Source organism: Prionailurus bengalensis, chromosome B2 (genome assembly GCF_016509475.1).
Source record: "Prionailurus bengalensis isolate Pbe53 chromosome B2, Fcat_Pben_1.1_paternal_pri, whole genome shotgun sequence".
NCBI lineage: Eukaryota > Metazoa > Chordata > Mammalia > Carnivora > Felidae > Prionailurus > Prionailurus bengalensis.
Window position 1 is genome coordinate 11,091,417 of NC_057349.1, and position 21,888 is coordinate 11,113,304.

Genomic DNA, 21,888 nt, shown 5'->3' on the forward strand with positions numbered 1-21,888 from the left:
TCTACCACCTTACACCTGAAGTTCTCCGGATCTTTCTCAGCATATCTTCAGGGGGTATAACTTCCCAGAGCCCAGGCCACAGTACCATCCTCAGGAGGAGCGGGAGGAGCAGAAGGAGCGTCTCAAGGACTCTGCTAGGTACTAACAATTGTAGCAAAAACCATAGACTCTGTGCAACAATGTTTGCATGGCCAACAGAATGGAATCTGAGAGATCCTTCTTACAAACCCACGTTCCTTAAGTGGATCCTTCCCATTCCCCTTGGACTCTGCAGTGGCATTATTGATGATGAAATACACAAAGATCAGTTTAAATAAGCAATCATCACGGTCATGTGGCAGGTCTTTGCAAAATGCTTCTTACCAAGGGCCTCTCAATAATTTTTAGACTCATGTGATGCCTGACGTACGTAACTATACTGATCTCATGGAATTACTAGTTACAAGTAATTAACGATCTTGTAAGGCCAGCAGTGAAGAAAATAATTTACTGCCCAGAGTCCTCTCTGTTCAGACACATATACATTTTCTCTTTACTTCTCTTTATTTCTCTAGGGCACCTGGGAGCACTCAATGATTTCTTTGCCTGTCTTCCTCAGTAGTCTGTAAGAAGTGTGCCATAGCATCTTTTCTTTCACTTTCCACTCACATCAGCCCCTCACTCACCATGTACTAAAGCTAACAGACTATGGTGCCTTATAAGTATTTTTCTCGGTGCTCATTTAATCACACTGTGTATGCGCTCTCTCCCTCCCTCTCTCTCTCTCTCTCTCTCTCTCTCTCTCTCTCTCTCTCTTACACACACACACCATTTATCTCAGTTCTGTGAAATGTCTATTCATATTCTTTGTCCATTTTCCTTTAGAATAGTTAATATTTTTCCTGTTTGTAGGAGCTCTTTGTAAATTATAGATTTTGCCTGAAATATATTTTACAAACACTTTTTCCAAAAACAAAGCTGATGTGTTGACTTATTTTATGTTGCTACTTCTGTAAAAATGCTTTTTGAAGAGAGCCAAAGCATCAGAGACTCTTAAAAACTGAGAACAAACTGAGGGTTGATGGGGGGTGAGAGGGAGGGGAGGGTGGGTGATGGGTATTGAGGAGGCACCTGTTGGGATGAGCACTGGGTGTTGTATGGAAACCAATTTGACAATAAACTTCATATATTGAAAACAAATGCTTTTTGATTGTACATATTCGGATATGCACCTCTTTCTTCTTAAATAGCTTCTGGGGTTCTCAGGGTTTTTTTAATTAATTGAAGTACGGTTGACACATATTAGTTTCAGGTGCACAGCACAGCGATCTGACAAGTATATGCACTACAAAACGCTCACCACAGTAAGTGCAGTTACCCTCAGTTACCATATTACAGTATAATGTTATTACAGTATAACTGACTACGTTCATCCCTGTGACTTCTTTACTTTGCAACTGGGAGTTTGTAGCTCTTAATCCCCTTCGCCTACTTTGCCCATCCTCACCTACCGCCCTCCCCTCTGGCAACCACCCAGTTGTTCTCTGTATTTAAGAGTCTGAGTTTTTCATCTGTTCATTTGTTTTGTTTTTTAGATTTCACACCTAAGCGAAATCATATGGTATTTGTCTTTCTCTGTCTGACTCATGTTACTTAGCATTGTGCTCTCTAGATCTATCCATGTAATTGCAGATGGCAAGATTCTGTTCTTTTTTGTGGCTGAGTGATATTCCATTGTGTATATACACCACATCTGCTGTATCCATTCATCTATCAATGGACACTTAGGTTGCTTCTATATATTGGCTATTATAAACAATGGTGCAGTAAACATAGGGGTGCATATCTTTTCAAATTAATGTTTTTATTTTCTTCAGGTGAACATCCAGAAGTGGGATTACTGGGTTGCATGATATTTCTCTTTTTAATTTTTTGAGGAACCTCAATACTATTTTCCACAGTGGCTGCACCAATTTACATTCCCATCAACAGGGCACAAGGGTTCCCTTTTCACGACAGCCTCGACAACGCTTGTTACTTCTTGTCTTTTCGATACCAGCCATTCTGACTGGTGTGATGAATCTGAGATCTCATGACCTTGTCGTGGTTTTGATTTGCATTTCCCTGATGAGTGATGTTGAGAATCTTTCCATGCATTTCCCTGATGAGTGATGTTGAGAATCTGGATGTCTTCTTTGGAAAAATGTCTACTCAGGTCCTCTGCCCGTTTTTTTGGTGCTGAGTTGAAGAATTCTTTATATATTATACCTAATATTAGTTAATTAAATTAATGTATTAATAAATTAAACACATTAATGTATAATGTAATAAATTAAGGTTTCCCACACTTTAGGTTACACATGTGTGCTTTCCTAGATATCCCTGTGAGATGTTTATGGATTCATTTTTTAGATCTGTCTTTAATCCATTAAGGAATTATCTTTAAATGGTATCAGTTCTGTTATGCTTTAACCAGATAGAGAACTACCTATACCAGAACAACATATTAAGTAATCCAGTATTTCTCCAAGGAATTGGATGACAACATGCATCAGATATTAAGTATAATGTTTTCTGTATTTTGCATTATCTATTCTGAATGATCTATCTCTGAATCTATTCTGTTCCAGTGGTCTATTTGTCATTTGCTAGGCCAATATTGTCTTAATTATAGTGACTTTATATCCTTTTTTTTAAATGTTTATTTATTTTTGAGAGAGAGAGATGGCACGAGCAGGGGAGGGGCAGAGAGACAGGAAGACACAGAATCCGAAGCAGGCTCCAGGCTCTGAGCTGTCAGCACAGAGCTCGATGTAGGGCTCAAACTCAAGGATCACAAGATCATGGCCTGAGCCGAAGTCAGATGCTTAACGAACCGACTGAGCCACCCAGGCACCACATGACTTAATAATATTCTTATATTTCATACTCTTCCTAGTTTTCAACAGGGTATAATCAATATAAAACTTTTTGATCATTTTATGCAATTTTTAAAAAACCCCTGTAGCTATTCTATTTTTGAACTGTGGGAAATTTATATATTATGTATATTTTTATGTTTTTATTATTTAAGGGAATGATTTTTCCATTTCGTGTAACTCATTACTTAGAAAAAAGCTTTCAATTTCTACATTTATCTCTCATCCAGCCATCTCTCTGAGTAGCGTATTAATCCTACTAGAGTGGCTGTTCTGTTTCTGATTTGGTCTCACTTTTGGGGGTGTAAACACAGTCATCTCAGCAACAAGAATATGTGTTTTTTTTCTCTCTTCCATTCCAGTACATAAGTCAGCAATGTAATTTGTTGTCTTGTCACATTTCCTACAACATTAAAGATGATGTAAATAAAAATGCTGGTCATAGGCCTTCAATTGAATTGGTTTTAGCATCTCACAATATAAAGTTCGTTGTTGGTTTTACACAAATAATCTTTATTATGTCTAATAGTTCCCTTCTATACCTCCTTAAGAGTTACATTAGGAATATACTGGATTCTACTTAGCAGATTTCTCATCAACAGCTAATATGCTCGTATTACTTGTCTTTTAGATTTTTGCTACAGTGGGTTCAGTGCTGCTGGATTTTCTTAAATAGAACCAAATTTGTAACCTGGAATAACACCTTCTTAATCACACTGTATTGTCTTATACTGATATCACAGGTATGCTGGCTTCACAAAGTGAGTTGGGGGAGATAACATCTTTTTCTATGATCTGGAAAAGTTTAAGTTAACAGTGCAATTACCTGACTCTTAAAGACAGAATTTCTCATTCAAGCCAGGACACTGTAAGAATGAAAGAAGATGCTATAACTAGTTGACATCATATAACTTTTAAAATATATAGTGATGGACAAAACAGTTGGTTTCATTATATCGGTGGGCTGACAGCACGGTTCCATTCAAAAAACTGTTCTCAGAAATAAAACCTTAAACAAATAAAACAGCATGCTTATGAATACAAGCATTTAAAACAATTTTTAAACTTCTTTATATTAATTTATCTTAATTTTTAAAATACGGCAAAGAAAATTAGTCTTGGTGCATATTCAAGTTCTTTAATCAGCTTGTTAGTAACACTGCATCATTGCTATTTTTATGAAAGATGTTATATTTTCATATACAATCTTTTTTTTATTTTCTTAATAAAAATTCCTGCAATCTTGTAGCACCTGGGTGGCTCAGCCAGCTGAGTGACTTCAGCTCAGGTCATGACCTCACGGTTCATGAGTTCAAGCCCTGCATCGGACTCACTCCTGTCAGTGCAAAGCCTGCTTAGGATTCTCTGTCTTCCTCTGTCTCTGCTCCTCCCCTAGTCACACTCTCTCAGTAATGAATAAACATTTATTTTTTTAAAAATTACTACAATCTTCTTTAAAGGTACATTTCATAGTTAATATATTTGAAATTATTGACCCCTTCAACTGATTCCTCTCTGTAGACCATAATATTTTTAATCGAGAAGATAACTCATCTTCAGTGCTCAAATACCTGGTAAGCTCAGAGAAAACTCTACTACATGAAGTATATTCTTAATTTTTATTTTTATATTGAGACATACAAATATTTAAGCCACGGTGTTTTAAAAGACGCTGTATTTTTTGTTTGTCATACCTTTCTTTGAGAAATACAAAAAAAAATTCATCAGAATGAATTGTATCTACTTACGATTCTTTTTACTGTTCCATCAAAGTTAGATACCTTGAAAACACAAACTTTCTAAAATTCAATCTATTTTGAGTTCTTGAGGACAACACAAGTGTATCCTATAAGAATAGTATTTGCATCAAAAGGATCTTTCCATCCACAATTCTAGATATCCCAAGTGCCACTACAAAATTTCAAAATTAAATCCTGCATACTGTGTTTGACTTCTTATCATTGACTTGGCTCAGTTCCTACCTTGTAAGGATAGATTCTAGTACCTTCCTGTTTGTGACCTTTTTTCCCATAATTGCAATTTGCAAAACTTCAAAACCTGAATATTTATTTTGCTTGTTTCATTAACTAATACTTTGATTAAAAATCTCTAGGAGCACCTGAGTGGCTCAGCCAGTTAAGTGTCCAGCTCTTGGTTTTGGCTCAGGTCATGATCTCACGGTTCCTGAGTTCAAGACCCACATGGAGCTCTGAGCTAACAGCATGGAGCCTGCTTGGAATTCTCTATGTCCCTCTTTCTCTGCCCCTCTCCTGTTCTCATTCACTCTCTCTCTCTCTCACAAAAATAAATGAGTAAACTTAAAAAAAAAAAATTCTAACTGGTTTCAAACAAAACACAACCCAAACGATTTCAAACAAAATACAACCCAAATTTAGAGGACTCCTCTGCAAAAAAACAAATGTCAATACAATCAATTAGGGCTGATTTACAAAGTAGTTCTGCAAACTGTTTGTAAAATCTGATCGATATTGGGCTGCAAGGACAGAAAAACCCATACTCGGCTTCATCACAAAAATATTCTGGTTCAACAACTTAGCGTATGAAGAAAAATATTTGTAAAACTTGGCTATTTCTATTTCCCTTGCAGTTTGTTCAAAAGAGATAATGACTTCTCTGTGCAATTATATGTGCAAATGTCTGTCCCTCAGACTTCTCATTCTAGCAATTCCATTGTGTACACTCTGACATTGTGCCCCACTAATATGCTTATTTGTGTTCTCGCTGAAAAATAAATCATTATTGGCACTTCCGGGGGCTGAACGTGAGTATGGGGATTGACTCCAAAGAGGCACCAAGGAGCTTTTGCAGGGATGACAGTGACAGAAGCATTCTAAAACGGAATGGCAGGGATGGATGCACAACTGTACAAATTTACTGAAAATCTTCCAACTGTGCACTTAAAATGGGTAAAACTTCTGGGTTATAAATTTTACCTCAGTAAAGCTGTTAAAAAGATAAATTTCATTTTTTAAGGTTTATTTCTTTATTTTGAGAGAGAGAGAGAGTACAAGCAGGGGATGGACAGAGAGAGAGGGACAGAGAGAATCCCAAGCAGGCTCCGTTAGCAGCGTGGAGACTGATGTGGGACTTGATCCCACAAACCGTGAGATCCTGACCTGAGCCAAGATCAGGAGTCAGACGCTTAACCAACAGAGCTACCCAGGTGCCCCTAAATTTCATTTTTGATGGTAAACTTTTTCAACAAATTTATAATAGAATTCACAGTAATATTAAACATGTAAACTTCCATAGAATGATTTTCCTAAAAGCTTTCCTGAATTATATGAAAATAATGAAACCATTCAGGTAAAAAAATTAACTGATTTTCTTTGTGAAGCATGTGGTAACATTTACATGAAACTGGCACAGTTGGTGTGTTAAATTCTCTTCTGCTGTCGGAGCCAACAGATCAACAGCAGTGACTTCACCTTTCATGTATGTGTAAGCAACCAAAGTTGAAAATGACTGGAATAGGTTTAGAAGAGCCATGCTTCATGGAATAAAATTTAAGGACACGGTCTGAGGCTGCAGGTGTTAAATCTTGATCTTCGGGCAAAGTATTCTTAAAATAATTGCAAACTTGGGGCACCTGGGTGGCTCACTTGGTTGAGCGTCTGGCTCTCAGTTTCAGCTCGGGTCATGATCTCGCAGCTCGTGGGTTCGAGCCCCGAGTAGGGCTCCATGCTGATGGTGTGGGTTTCCTCTCTCTCTCCCTCTCTCCCTCTCTCTCTCTCTCTCTCTCTCCCTCTGTCCCTCCCGTGCTCATGCTCACTTGCTCACTCTCAAAATAAATAACTTAAAAAGTAATAACAACTGCAAATTTTTAAAGTAGATATGGATGTTGCTTCAGTAGGTGTGTGAATTACACATTCATCCTTACCTTTCTAAGAAACAGAAACCCAAAACTCAACTTTTCTTTAAACTTTGCACTTCTTTAGCTCATTTTCTGCAACGGGGGATTCTTCCAAAGCAAATTTCCAAGTTAGTAAACAACAAAACAGAGAGTTTTCGAGTTACACCACACAAAAATGACGAAATCACCACCCGGAGAACATTCAGACTTCCCACACTTCACGCTGACCGCACCCAGGCCCAACCTGGCAGCTTCGTGCTCTTGTAGGCCACGGGGGCAGAGGGGAGGGGAGGCCACAGCACTGCCGACCAGTAGGCCACATAGCCGGCAGGGCCAGCAGCCTGGAGGACCTTTCCCGCCAGCAGCAGGACTGGGATGAGTTAGTTGTCCTTAGCCACCAATGTAGGAGCATGTTTCATCTTGTTAGCAGGGGCTCTGCAGGCTGCTCTTTACAGAGAGATGTAAGTGAACTTGCATTTGGAGAGAACTTGGTGGGGGCGGGGGGGACATAGGAGTGTACGTAAGCATGCGTTAAGGTAAAAACACTCTTCACCACACGCACTACAGAGATCATACGAAAACCCGTTCTCATGAGGTCGAGGACCACTACCCCGTCTTATTTTAGTGACTGTGAAAATAATAAAGTCCAGAACCAATGCCAGGTGGGACAGGCCGAGCAGGCACAAACTGAGACTTCTGGTGATCTGGTTGAATTTTCTACACGATCCAATTTGGGTCACTTACGTTCTGCTTCCAACATTGTCCATTTCTTCTAGATTTTCAAATTTGTTTCTACAGAGTTCGGCACAGTTTCCACGTGTATTTCTTATAATTCTTTCCGACTCTCCTGCCACTGTGGTTGTGTCTGTTTCCTTGTTCCTAATCTTGTATATTTTTACTTTTTCCAATTTTTTGTCTTATTTAGCCTTTCTGCTTTTTTTCTATTCCATTAATGCCACTTTTAACTTTATCAGTACCTCTTTTTTTTCTTTTTGAGGGAAGCAGGGGTTTTGGGGTTTGGGGTTTGAGGGAAGCAGGGTTGGTTTTTTTTTTTAAGTTTATTTGAGACTGAGAGAGCACATGTGAGAGCAGGGAAGGGGCAGAGAAAGAGGGAGAGAGAGAGTTTCAAGCAGGCTCAGTTCCATCAGCGCAGACCCTGACACAGGGCTTGAACTCATGAACTGTGAGATCGTGACCTGAGCTGAAAGCAAGTCGGTCACTTAACCAACCGAACCACCCAGGTGCCCTGTCAGTCTTTTTCTCATGAATAATAATATATATTTACTGTTTTACAGGTTTTCCTTTGAGTAAATTTTTGGGTAATATGCCTTAAAAATTGAGTATACAAGTATAATTTTTATTGCTTTCTAAAGAATCACCATTTATTAGTTTTGTTTTATTTTTGAGAGACAGAGAGAAAGAGAGTGAGAATGAGCAAGGGAGGGGCAGAGGAAGAGGGAGAGAGAGAATCTTAAGCAGATTCCACACCCAGCATAGAGCCTGATGCAGGGTTCTCTCCAACAACCATGCGATCATGACATGAGCAGAAATCAAAAGTTGGAGGCTCAACTGACTGAGCCACCAAGGCACCCCTGTACAATTTCTCTTTGATTTACTCTTTGATCAAAGGTTTATCTAGGAGAGTATTTCTTAGTTTCAAATGACATTTGGGGGGGGGTCATATCTTTATTATTAATTTCCAATTTAATTTTTTTAAGGTTTATTTTTGAGAGAGACAGAGCATGAGCGAAGGAGGGGCAGAGAGAGAGAGGGAGACACAGAATCCGAAGCAGGCCCCAGGATCCGAGCTCTCAGCACAGAGCCCAATGCGGGGCTCAAACTCATGAACCGCGAGATCATGACCTGAGCCGAAGTCGGATGCTTAACCGACTGAGTCATCCAGGTGCTCCTATTAATTTCCAATTTAATTGGATTATAATTAGGGAATGTGATCTTAAAAATCTCTACTTTTTGTATTTGGTATGCTTTTGCTTTGTTTTTATCCAAGTGGGTTAATAAGTGTACTACTTAGTACACTTAGTACTCTAGTAACTGGAGCTTGGAAAATCGCACATCTCCAAAGAAATGCTCCCTTGTATGTGTCTTGGTGATGTGCCCTGGTAGCCTGCCCTGCTCACCTAAAGACTAAACCCCAGTGACAATGGTCACGTCCCAGTGTCCCAGTGCAAAACCATCCTAACTTGCCAATCTGGAACCATCACACCTCTAAGTAGAAAACAAGGCAATTAGTTATCTTTAACAGCCAGACAATTGTATCACTTTGGAATTTAATCAAAACAAACCAAAGGCATGCAGTGCTCCTGGATGGTGCCCAGCAAACATCTAGTTCAAGTTTTCGTTTTCCAACCTGGGATCTCAACTCCTCCCCATCATAAGTAGGCACTGGGAGACACCAGACAAACCCGCTGCCCGCCTACAAATCCAGGAGGAAAACATATTTGTACATGTCAAGAGTGGCTCGGCATGATTCACAGAAACCCTGAGGTGCCAAGGGGCTAGAACTATTTTTAAATGTAAGCAACTGTTAAAACAGGTAGTCCCACCAAGGCTTTGAAATGTCTGTGCTCACATCAGATCGGCCCTGGTGATCTAAGACTCATCCAATGAACACACAGAATAGAGGAAATCTTGTTTAAAATCACCAAGGAAATTCCAAGCTCTCACCAAAGAATTAGCGGATATTTCAACAAATATACACTTGGAGACAGGGTGTTGGTTTGTTTTTCTTGTTTTTTTGTTTTGTTTTGTTTTGTTTTACAGTTTCTCCCAAAAGTTCATAAAGTGGAAGCTTCCTGAGGTCTGGCACCATTGGGGGAAGAAACACATTATACTGTTGAGCGCCTACTGTGTGCCAGGCAAGCTACTTTGTACTAAGTATTTTGCGTATATTATCTTTTAAAAATTTTTTTTAATGTTTACTTTTGAGAGAGACAGAGAGAGAGAGACAGAGAACGAGCATGAGTGGGGGAGGGGTAGAGAGAGAGGGAGACACAGAATTTGAAGCAGGATCCAGGCTCTGAGCTGTCAGCACAGAGCCCAGTGCGGGGCTTGAACTCATGAACCACGAGATCATGACCTGAGCCGAAGTCGGACGCTTAACCGACTAAGCCACCCAGGTGCCCCTATTATCTTTTGTATTTTCACAGTAGTCATTATAGAAAAATGTCTAAATTTAATCACATTTTTTTTTGGTGGTAGTATATTCTTTTTTTTTTTTTTGCTTTTAATTTTATTTTTTATTTTTTTAAATTTACATCCAAATTAGTTAGCATATAGATTCCTTAGTGCCCCTTACCCATTTAGCCCAGCCCCCCTCCCACAACCCCTCCTGTAACCCTCAGTTTGTTCTCCATATTTATGAGTCTCTTCTGTTTTGTCCCCCTCTGTTTTTATATTATTTTTGTTTCCCTTCCCTTATGTTCATCTGTTTTGTCTCTTAAAGTCCTCATATGAGTGAAGTCATATGATTTTTGTCTTTCTCTGACTAATTTCACTTAGCATAATACCCTCCAGTTCCATCCACATAGTTGCAAGTGGCAATATTTCATTCTTTTTGATTGCCAAGTAATACTCCCTTGTATATATATACCACATCTTCTTTATCCATTCATCCATCAGTGGACATTTGGACTCTTTGCATACTTTGGCTGTTGTTGATAGTGCTGCTCTAAACATGGGGGTGCATGTGTCCCTTCGAAACACCACACCTGTATCCCTTGGATAAATGCCTAGTAGTGCAATTGCTGGGTCGTAGGGTAGTTCTATTTTTAGTTTTTTGAGGAACCTCCATACTGTTTTCCAGAGTGGCTACACTAGCTTGCACTGCCATAATCACATTTTTTAAACATTTTTTCAAGTTTATTTGAGAGACAGAGAAAGAGACAGAGAGCACGAGCAGGGGAGTGGCAGAGAGAGACAGAGAAAGAGAGAATCCAAAGCAGGCTCCACACTGTCAGCGCAGAGCCCAACGCAGGGCTCGAACTCACCAAGTGTGAGATCGTGACCTGAGCCGAAACCAAGATTTGGATGTCTACCGACTGAGCCACCCAGGTGCCCCTACACTTTTTTAAGTTTATTTATTTATTGGGGGTGGGGGGGTAGGTGTGGAGAGAGAGAATCCTAAGCAGGCTCTGCACTGGCAGCATGGAGCCCAACATGGGGCTCAAGCTCATGAACCATGAGATCATGACCTGAGCCAAAATCAAGAGTCAGATGCTTAACCGACTGAGCCACCAGGCGCCCCTGTTTAATCACATTTTTAAATGATTAGTAGCTGATGTATCAGAAAAGCCTTGTTAAAATACTGATTCAGCTACAAAGTCTTCTCGTGATATAAACTATTTAGGGTTATATTATGACTCCAATATTTCGTCAGGTAGAATCCCCTAAAACTTTTAAGATCTGTTTGTGATTTCAGCAGACTTTCATTTCGAACAGCGACCAGTATAGCCACCCAATTTACTTTGAAGTCATTGTTACAAAAATTAATTAAGTAGTAACTCATCTAATCCTTATGAGATCCAATCCCAGCTGGTATTATACCATCCATCAGTGCATCACAGAAGTAATTCTGGCCAATGACCTAAGTGATTTTTTTTTATTGGGCACAAAATTCAAAGGAACGTATAACCTGCCTACCTTTTTAGATTCATCTTCTGACCCTTTCACTTTGCATCTGTGTCCCAGCCACACAAAACTATTTTCAGGTGCTCCAAATCTCACATTCACTAGTTCCTCTGGCTCTCCATGTGCCCATTTCCCCCCACCTCTTCCCACCTGATGAACAGCTCCTCCGTCCCCAAAATGTGACTCAAGGTATAACTTTTCTGGGACACACCCTCTCCATTCCCACTTGCCTCCTCCCCCATGAGGAGAGCTGGCCTCCTCTGGTTTTCCGTCCTTAGTACACACAATGCTCTTACCCTGAATGAAGCAACTCATCCGGCAAACTTTTATTTAGCTCCTATTGTCTACGGAGATCTTTATTAGGTGCTGGGAACACAAAAATAAACAAAACATGCAGTGTAGGAAAAGTCAGACATGTATACCAGGCAGGGCAGTGCCCCGGTGTTGTGCCATCCGGATCCCGGAAGGCGGCTTTGTGAACCCCGCCCTGCAGAACCCGGAGAGCCTGGGCAGAAGTGTGGGGAGCCAACAGAGAGGGGGCTGGGCAAAAGGAACCGCATGAGCAAAAAGAGAGAGATGGATGGCGGATAAGCTCTGCTGATGGCAGAAAAAATTTCTCCAGCCAAGGCATTCCATTAAAAATTAAAAACATTAAAAAAAAAAAACTTTAAAACTACTCATTTATAAACTTTCCAAGGGATAATAAAAGCAGTTAATCATCAGAGAAAGTCACCTCTAGCTTTATTCCTGATTGTTCAGACCCAGTGCTTTCTTAAACACAATGAGGCTCATTAGTAATATGTTAAAACTTTCAGATTTTCTCTAAAGACAAAAAGGTGATTTTATGACTGCCCTGAGAAGCAGGAATGAATAAAGATAAATAGTGCAGTTGTGTGAGACAGTAATGCGGCCGACCGAGGAACAGGGCGAGGAAAGAAGACTCCTTCACCTCCCCGTGTAAAGGGGAGAGAGAACAAATCAAGACAAATGATAGAAACTTTGGTGCAAGGATCCTAGATCATTCTGCTGGGATCAGGGGTCCTCCGGTCAATTTGGCTTCCTTTCCTATGACCTAATCTGCAAACATAAAGGCTGAAGTTCTCCTCCTCGGTGGTTATGTGGAAAATCACCAATCCCAAATCGTACCCTCTTTGACCCACAGAAGACAAAACTTTTCAGAGTCACCCATATTATGTTGTTGTTACATAAATTCTGAAAAACAAAACAAACAAAACACTCCCGATCTTTCCAACCTTTAATTTTTACGCATCCTCATACAGGACGTTGTGCTACCTACCTGTGGCTACTAAAGTCGGAGATGGGGAAGCAGAAATCAGAGCTCAAAAGAACACGATAAACTTGAGTGGCCGCCTGTCCTTTCCATGCTCATTGTTTCCGTTCAACAGTTCAGACCGGTCAAGATGTTCTGTTGATGTCACATCAACTTAGGGCTCTCATCCAAAAACATAATAAATGAGCCAAATGAGCAGGATGCAGACGTTGTGATCTACACCATGCCCGATTTATACAGGGCCTGGTTCTACACTGCGTTCAGAAATTCAGATGAAGGCGGAAATGACAAAGGCGTGGACAACGTACACCTTTTCTGCAGGGACTGAGCGAAAGGCATTGAGTACAATGCTCCAGGTTTAGAATAAACAAGTCTTTAAGCAAATTACTGCATGCCCATTATAAACTGGGTATAGAGGAAGGATAGTTCCAACCCCTGAAAACAAATCAGAAGCTGCTACTACAGCAATGTTACCGCATCGGACGCTCTCACAAACATCATCCCACGGGATACTCACAGTACCCTTTCAGTTGGCTTTATCATCCCCCTTTCATAGATGAGGAAATTGAGCACTGAAAATTGAACAGACTTCCCTGGGGTCAAACAGGCAGGTACCGGCCCAACATGGACGAGCGCCTAATAACCCGGTCAAGTGACTCTCTGCCAGTGCTCCTGCTTCCCCAAATAAAGTTACAGGTGAAATCAACCCCCCTTCTTTTCATACCAGGAACTTTTTTGTAAGGAAGACAAAAATAGAAGGTTGGTATAAAACATTTTAATTCTACTTCTTAAACATCTACTCAGGGCAAAAGGCCAGGTGTTTTGCCCGAGCAAACCAGACAATATTCCTATCTCAGTGGAAGCCCCATCTTAACCAAGAAGAAAGACAGCAAACATACATTGGGAAGAGAGTCCAACAACTCTGAGTACATTAATTGTCAGCATTGGCCTCCTGCAAGGAGGAGGCAGGTTTCCTGGAAAAGTGAACAGTCCAAGTGTATGACTCAAAGACTATTTCAGTACAAGATCCTATTTCAACCCTGTTGTCCATCTGTTTGCTGAGAATGTAAAGTTGTCTGGGTCCAAGTCAGAGAAGGAGATGAAATCATCTACTAAAAACACTTATGCAGGATCCCCATGAAGGCACATTGTGATTACACAACAACCAGAGGCCGGTGCCTGCCTTCCTGTGACCTGTCAGGGCTTCCGTGCAGTCACGATGCCTCACTCCAGGGAGGTTAAGTTCAGGGTTTCAGCTAAACAAATGGGCAGTGCTGTAGAATTCATCATGAATTTTTTGTAGGCTACTCGAGGGGGAAAAAAAAAACTCAAAGAAGTACATGCAAGAAAGAAAAAGTTAATAAATATTTTACACACAGGCACTCACAACAATACCTATTTATCAGATGTGGCAGTCAGTCACTCTTCTCTCCCTGGTCCTCCTCCCCTGACTCCCTTATCCTTTTGACAGGAGTCACTAAGGACATTAAACTCTCTACTCTCTACTCCTATCCTTCCTTTTGGGACATCTAGTACACCTGCATCTTTCAATACGTGGAGCCACCCTCAAGCCATCACTTGCATGCCTCCATGGTTTCTCTCTACCTCGTTTAGAGTGAGAGGAAGTGAAGGTTCCAGAGAATATCGAATTTTAGAGAAGTTCAGGAGAACTAGTATTCGGGAAGCTAATGAAGTCAAGGCTTTAGACACAAAAGAGTCCAGACCCCAATTTTAAGAGCAAGTAAATTATGAGATAATAATTAGCATTTCAGCTATGTTGTAGACCAAATGATCATTTACGGTATGGCTAGAAATGTAAACTACCAAGTATAATATCGTTTCCATAGTAAAATGAGTTCTAAGTTCTAAACAACTGACCCACAAACAAACTTTTGGAACATTAGTTTGGGTCACTTACCAGAAAATGTAACAATAAATTTTTCCCCTTGAGTTTCTCCTCACAGCTGCAGAAGAATATAGAAAGTATAGGTGTCTATAACTGGGTGATTCTATTTGACCTCCCTCCTTAGAAGCTCCTTCGGTTGAGAAAAGACCTGGACCATTTGTTCCTAAGAGCCCCAGGTGAATTTCTTCCCACTGTGCCTAATGAAAGTAACTGGACCCATTTCTAGATAGGTAGCGACTATAGGGGAAAGGGCTCTCAACATTATCATAATGGGATAGGGTTGGGAGAGGGTTTTATTCATTTTATATTGGCAAAGAAAGTCAGCAGTTTGCTGTACTGTAGCCCAGGGCAAAAGGTGAACTCCGATGGCAGATGATTTCTTCTGAGCAGATACTGCAATGGTACTCCTGTGTGAGTGAGTTTTGTGTGTGTGTGTGTGTGTGTGTGTGTGTGCACGTGCGTGTATGTGTGTGTGGAAAGGCAATTAAGGTATAAGGAACAAGACTGGAGGGACAATAATGACGTGATGTACTTCAAAAGGGGGAAAAATTGACATGACAACACATCAGCCAAGTCTGTCATAGACTTCTTTTCTCTTCAAAGAGCTATAACCTTGGGTCAAACCTGGAGTAGAGGGACTCTTAGACTTCTCCATGTAATAATTAGAGTACACAGAATGGGCTGTAGTCAAACCAGATGAGTGAGAAAAGACAAGAGTTAAACATTCCTACCAGTAAAGGATGTTGCCTTCAAATCCCATGGCAGTCATGTCTGGACGATGTAATTCTGCCTCCTTGGTTAAAGCTGACTGGACCCAGAATAGACGTCTGTCTGCAGCAGAGCCAATCAGATTCTCTCTGCCAGGAATTCAGAATTCGGATTTAGGAACAGCTAATCTCTGCACTTGGTTGAAGCCGTGCCACAGCCATATTCTATCATCTATATGAGCTACAGAAAAATCCAGAGAAAGCACAATAAAGGAGATGCAATAGAGGAGGTAACGTAAGAGTCAGAGAAAGAATGATGGCTTTCCACTTCTCAGTTCCAGTTCCTTCCAGAAGCCACTTGCATTCCTATCTTTGAATTCCTCAAGACACTCCTGGTCCTTAAAGCAAATTGCCTGTTTTTGTTAAAGCTAGTTCAAATTTACTTCAGTTATTTAAAATCAGAAACACCTTGAGTAAACCACATTACCATAAAGTAAGTCAGTATCATGCTATGAAAAGAACATAGACTTTTGAATCTGCCAATGCAGTGTTCAGATCTTGGCTCTACTAAATACAAGCTGTCTCGTCGAGACTACATTTTCTAACCTCTTTGAGCCTTGATCTCCTCACCCAAAAAATACAGATAATGACTGCCATGTGTAGTTGTAAAAATCAGAAAACACATCTAGAGGGGCGCCTGGGTGGCTCAGTCAGTTAAGTGTCCAACTTCAAGCTCAGGTCATGATCTCATGGTTCGTGGATTTGAGCCCCACAACAGACATCTGTGCTGACATCTCAGAGCCTGGAGCCTGCTTCAGATTCTGTCCCCCTCTCTCTCCGCCCCTCCACTGCTTGTGTTTTCTCTCTCCTTCCTTCCCTCCCCCCCACCTCAAAAATAAATAAAACATTTTTTAAAAATATCTGAACCTCTGGCATGTGGTAAATACAAATGAAATGATAACTCTTAGAATTCCTTGGGACAGTAGTCATGGTGGCTGTAATGGCATCACCATGGATATCTCAATAGGAAGGTTATATATAGAACTTATGAATACAGAAAAATGTTTTCCTTAAATTTTTCAGTTTACAGAATAATTCGATCCAAGGGTTTTTTTTGTTTTTTGTTTTTTACTGGGATACTCCAGTATAGGCAAGTATAGCTTGATTTTAAAATACTTTTTAATGTATCATCTATTACAGATAACTTCTGTATTTATGGGGAAAGTCCTAAGGAAATCCCTCCAGGAACTCTTAACCACAGGATCACTTTTTTTTTTTCTTTTTAAGTAAACTCTCCACCCAACATAGTCTGGAACTCATGACCCTGAGATCAATAGTCGCATGCTCTACCCACTGAGCCAGCCAGATGCCCCCACAGGATCGTTTCTTTACCAATTCATCTTCTCCATCAGCTTACACAATAGAGAAATGGTTCTAATCCCTGTGGAAATCATATACCCTTTTGAGAAAGGAGAAAGCTATGAGTTCTCCCTTTAGAAGATTCATGTCCATATGGAAAATGATGCACATTTCCCAGTGTGCATAGTTTTGTGAATGTCATGCATGAATCCCTAAGAACTGAACAGTCCAATAAACCTCTTTACCTGGAATTTCTTTAAACAAGTCTGCATGTAAGGAGTCAGCATGTATCCCTAGATATACCCCCACAGACAAGAGATAACTTGTATTAAGTACCCCTTCCACAACTCCCATGCTAATACCCTTACTGAAATGCAATAGAGCAGGTCCCCACTTGTCTGGGAGGGGAGCTTGGATATTCCAAGGTCGTCTTTACATACTCTACCACAGCACTTACTCACCGTATTTTAAGCACTGATTTGCATGTCTCCCATCCTAAGCTGTGAATGAAGGCAGAAAATGTCTTTCATTTCTAGGATTATACTTCATATAGTAAATATTCAATAGATGTAAAATAAATAAGCATATGGTATCTCATAAATACAAACTATGATTTGTGCTGATCTTTGATATGACTCAAGAAATAGAAAATTCAAGATAGTGTGGGGGCGCTTTGGTGGCTCAGTCAGGTAAGCGTCCGACTTGATACCGGCTCAGGTCGTGATCTCATGGTCGTGGGATCCAGCCTCAAGTCAAGCTCCATACTCACTGGGCATGATGCTGCTTAAGATTCTCTCTCTTCCTCTCCCTCGGATCCTCCCCTGCTCTTGTGCTCTTTCTCTCTCTCTCTCAACATAAATCAAACTTAAAACCAAATTCGAGATAGTGTGCAAGCAGTAAAAGGACTTTAATCCAGTTCAGAACATTCCCCAAAACATCACTTCTACAACCCTATTGGGGCTGAAGAAAGTTTCTGCTTGGTCGATTCTAGAGAATTAAATTTTTGGCAGTGGAGCTCTACCCAAGGCACAATTTCTGGTCTTCTTTCTCTTCTACTCTAAGTCATTTGTAAGTTATATACCACCATACACACAAACATGTGAGCACACACATGTACACAGCACAATTGTCAGATCTTCATGGAATTGTCCTGCACCCCAATCAGCCAAAATACATTCACTTGTTCTTGTATCTGTTAAGAGTAATGTAGTGGTAGCAATAAGAAGGAGAATTAGACTAAGGGCACCTGAGTGCCTCAGTCGATTAAGCATCTGACTCATGCTTTTGGCTCAGATCATGCTCTCACGGTTAGTGAGTTCGAGCCACACATCAGGCACTGTGCTGACAGTGTGGAGCCTGCCTGGGATTCTCATTCTCTCATTCTCTCATTCTCTCATTCTCTCTTTCTCTCTTTCTCTCTTTCTCTCTTTCTTTCTTTCTTTCTTTCTTTCTTTCTTTCTTTCTTTCTTTCCTTCCTTCTTTCCTTCCTTCCTTCCTTCTTTCTTTCTTTCTCTCTCTCTTTCTCTCTCTCTCTCTCTCTCTCTCTCTCTCCCTTGTAAAATAAATGAATAAGCTTTTTAAGAAAGAAGAGTTAGGGGCGCCTGGGTGGCGCAGTTGGTTAAGCGTCCGACTTCAGCCAGGTCACGATCTCGCGGTCCGTGAGTTCGAGCCCCGCGTCAGGCTCTGGGCTGATGGCTCAGAGTCTGGAGCCTGTTTCCGATTCTGTGTCTCCCTCTCTCTCTGCCCCTCCCCTGTTCATGCTCTGTCTCTCTCTGTCCCAAAAATAAATAAATGTTGAAAAAAAATTTTTTAAAAAAAAAAGAAAGAAGAGTTAGAATATAGACATCTCAAGGCACTGCCCTCAATAAGATTTTGGATGAAAACCAAAAAAAAACTAGAAACAAGTTAAAGATAGGTAATAGAAAACATCAGCTTTATCTCTATATTATTATTGCCTTGAGTTGTAGATCATCTAGATACCACCTTCTTACTCAAACATAGCCTTTTATTCATTCATTCAACAAATAAATACTGAGCAAATCCTTGTGTGGCAGGCACAGTGCTAGACCCTAGGGATACAAAGGTAAACAAGAAAGCCAGAGAGCTTCACTTCACAAAGAGAGAACTGTCTTTCCTTTCTAGCAGAAAAGATCATTTCTTAAAAGTGATCATAATAAAACGTTTGAGTGCCATGCTAAGAGATGCACAGATACTACAGAGGCACTTGGCTGGAGCCCAAATTTAGTCTAATTTGGAGCAATGGTTTCCAAGTGTGGTTCTCATAAAGGCAGCATCAGAGCTACCTGGTGGTTTTAACAAGACCTCTAGGTAATTCTGATTCACACCCTATCCCAGCACAGGTAAAGCGGATCATTGGTATTTTAACATGTCCCCAGGTGATTCTATTGTGGAGCCACAGTTGAGATACTGGTCCATGGGGGTGAGGAGAGACCTCCCTATGGAAATGACCTTTAAACTGGGACCTAGATATAAATAAGATCCAGGAAATAAATACTAAAGTAAATAGAGTTATAAAATGAAAAAGTGTTTCAAGGCAGAGAAAACTGCATATTTAAAGGGCAGAGGGCAAAAAAAAAACCCTGGTGCATTTGAAGAATGTATAGAATTATTCAATGGGGCTGGATTATAGAGAAGTTAAGGAAGAGTGCTTTGAGATTAGACCAGATGATCGAGAAGGAATTTCCAGGCTTAAACATTGAACTAAAAACCCATGGGAAGCCTTTGTAAACAGCTTCACTTCACCAAATCTTTACTTTTTAAATAGCACCCCGACTGCAGTGTAGAAATTGGTTGAACAGAAGCGAAATTTAATATAGGTGCTTCTAGGTAAGAATCTGTTTCAGTAGTCCAGGTGAGAAATGAGACTGGTGGTAGCAATGGGGTTGGAGAAAAGTAAACAGCTTCACCATTATTAAGAAATACGATTGACTGGGTTGCCTGGGTGGCTCAGTTGGTTAAGCATCTGACTTTGGCTCAGTTCATGATCTCATGGTTCATGAGTCCGAGCCCTGCATTAGGCTTTGTGCTGACAGTTCGGAGCCTGGAGCCTACTTCAGATTCTTTGTCTCCCTCTCTCTCTGCTCCTCCCCTGCTCGCTCGCTCGCTCTCTCTCTCTCTCTCTCTCTCTCTCTCTCTCCCTCTCAAAAATAAACATTTTAAAAAAGTAGAATTGACAGAACTAGGGGATTAATAGAACTGAAAGTTTTGAACTCAGTACTTGAACTTGTTGTTTCTTATATCTGTTAAGAGTAATGAAAGTTCAAGAACTCAGTGCTGACCTCCATGTTTCTGATAAGAGCAATTGGGTGGATAAAGCCAAGTTCATATTTAAGCACAATGAATTCAAGGTAGGATATACAAGTGAAAACAACTAGTAGGCTCTTGACAACAGGTGTATGAAAATACCAACTTAGGAGTGTCTGCTTCTTTATGGAAGCCATGGATGGTAACGGTATAATCTACAGAGTAATTCAAGTCTGAGGTGAAAAGGACTTAGAACCTAACCCCTTGGGGGCACTGGTGAATAAAGGAGAAAGAGATAACAAAGAAAAAAAATAGTGAAAGATAAAAAAGGAAATAGCCAGAGAGGTAGGAGGAAAACCAAGGGACCAAGCAAATGTAGTACCTGAAAGCCACAGTAAGAGAAAGTCCTGAGAAACCAAGAGAGGACTACAGAATCAAATGCTGGTAAAAGCCGAAGCAAGGAAAAGACCAGATGGTTCCACTGGATCAGTAACATTAAAAGTCAATATTGACTTCAATAAGACAAGTTTCAGAAAGTGGAAGGAATGAATGCTGCTTGGAATCGGCTGGAAAGCAAGCAAGAGGTTAGGAAACGGAGGTAGCAAGGAGGCAGCATGGTCAAGGTATCTGATTATAAAGATGAGATAAACTGGTACCCAGAGAGGCATGTGGAATTCATCGAATACTTTTTTTAATGCGTGTTCAAGAGCAAATGTGAAAGAGAAGATCCTGGAGAGTGTAGGATAAATTACAGAAAAAGGCCACTGAGGAGATAGGAAGGGACTGGACACGAGTCCAAGAGTAGAACTAGCCTTAGGTAAGAAGGGGCACCTGTTCCTTAAACTCTGACCACCAGGTGAGATTCTGCAGTGGGGCACGCACATCTGTCCTCACTCTGATTCCAGGTTCTCATCAGGAAAGCAATTACAAACCCCAGAGTATTAGCAAATACTATTGGTTACAATTATGATGGGAATTGCTGAGAACAGGTCTAATTTGGAACTCAGAGAGATGTCAGAGCCGGTCCCCGGGTCAGACCAGCCAGATAGTGATCGAATCGGCCCAAGTTTGCCCAGGACTTTCCCTGTTTTAGTACTGAAATTCCTGTGTCCCGGAAAACTTCCCAGTCCCAGCAAACTGGAACAATCAATCAAACTAGACCTGTTTGAATGTTAGCAATATGTTACTTCTCCATAATAAGTCAATAAGCCTCTCAAACAATAAATTATCAAACTTACCTATTTATATTTTTAACCCAAATTACATCTGAGTTTGCTGCTTACAGGGTAAAGAATACGTACTCCTTTTTATTCCCTTCGTAGACCCTGTAAGAGGCAATGCTAATGACATAATTCCTTTGCTCTATTTCTGATCTCGTTCTGTAAGAATGTGCAATGCCCTGGAGTACAAGTCCAGCTTATGGATCTGCTGGGATTTTTTGCCCTTTTAAGAAAACTAAGTGATGATTCAATGCAAAGTAAAAAAAAAAAAAATTGATCCACAACAGAAAGAAAGTATTTTATTCAGCCCTTAATAACTCAAATGTTTGCTCGTTTTGCTAACTGGATAGACTCTGGAGGGATAAATTACATTAGATACATAAATACACAAATATGAGGATGATTCAGCATTTTTATTACAGTACACAATATAATCTTGAAGGAGCCATAAAGTTAGGCTACTAATAAACCTAATGATTGCTGGGTGATGGGATAAGATACCAGAGCATTTTAAATAAGAGAGCAGAGGGGCGCCTGGGTGGCTCAGTCGGTGAAGCGTCCGACTTCGGCTCAGGTCATGATCTCACGGTCCGTGAGTTCGAGCCCCGCGTCGGGCTCTGTGCTGACAGCTCAGAGCCTGGAGCCTGTTTCAGATTCTGTGTCTCCCTCTCTCTGACCCTCCCCCGTTCATGCTCTGTCTCTCTCTGTCTCAAAAATAAATAA

General features: G+C 40.6%; 1 protein-coding gene across 2 annotated transcripts in view; it reads right to left on the reverse strand.

The window, feature by feature from the left end:
* RNF144B (ring finger protein 144B) overlaps positions 1–21,888 on the reverse strand; it is a 183,704-nt gene that overhangs the window by 87,301 nt on the left and 74,515 nt on the right. Inside the window, exon 1 of one of the 2 annotated variants that reach the window (XM_043590726.1) lies at positions 15,347–15,459. The exons of the other annotated variant lie outside the window; for it this stretch is intronic. The gene's annotated coding sequence lies outside the window, so the exon portion shown is untranslated. Of the gene's footprint in view, positions 1–15,346; positions 15,460–21,888 lie in introns of those variants that run through there. 2 annotated transcript variants of the gene reach the window in all.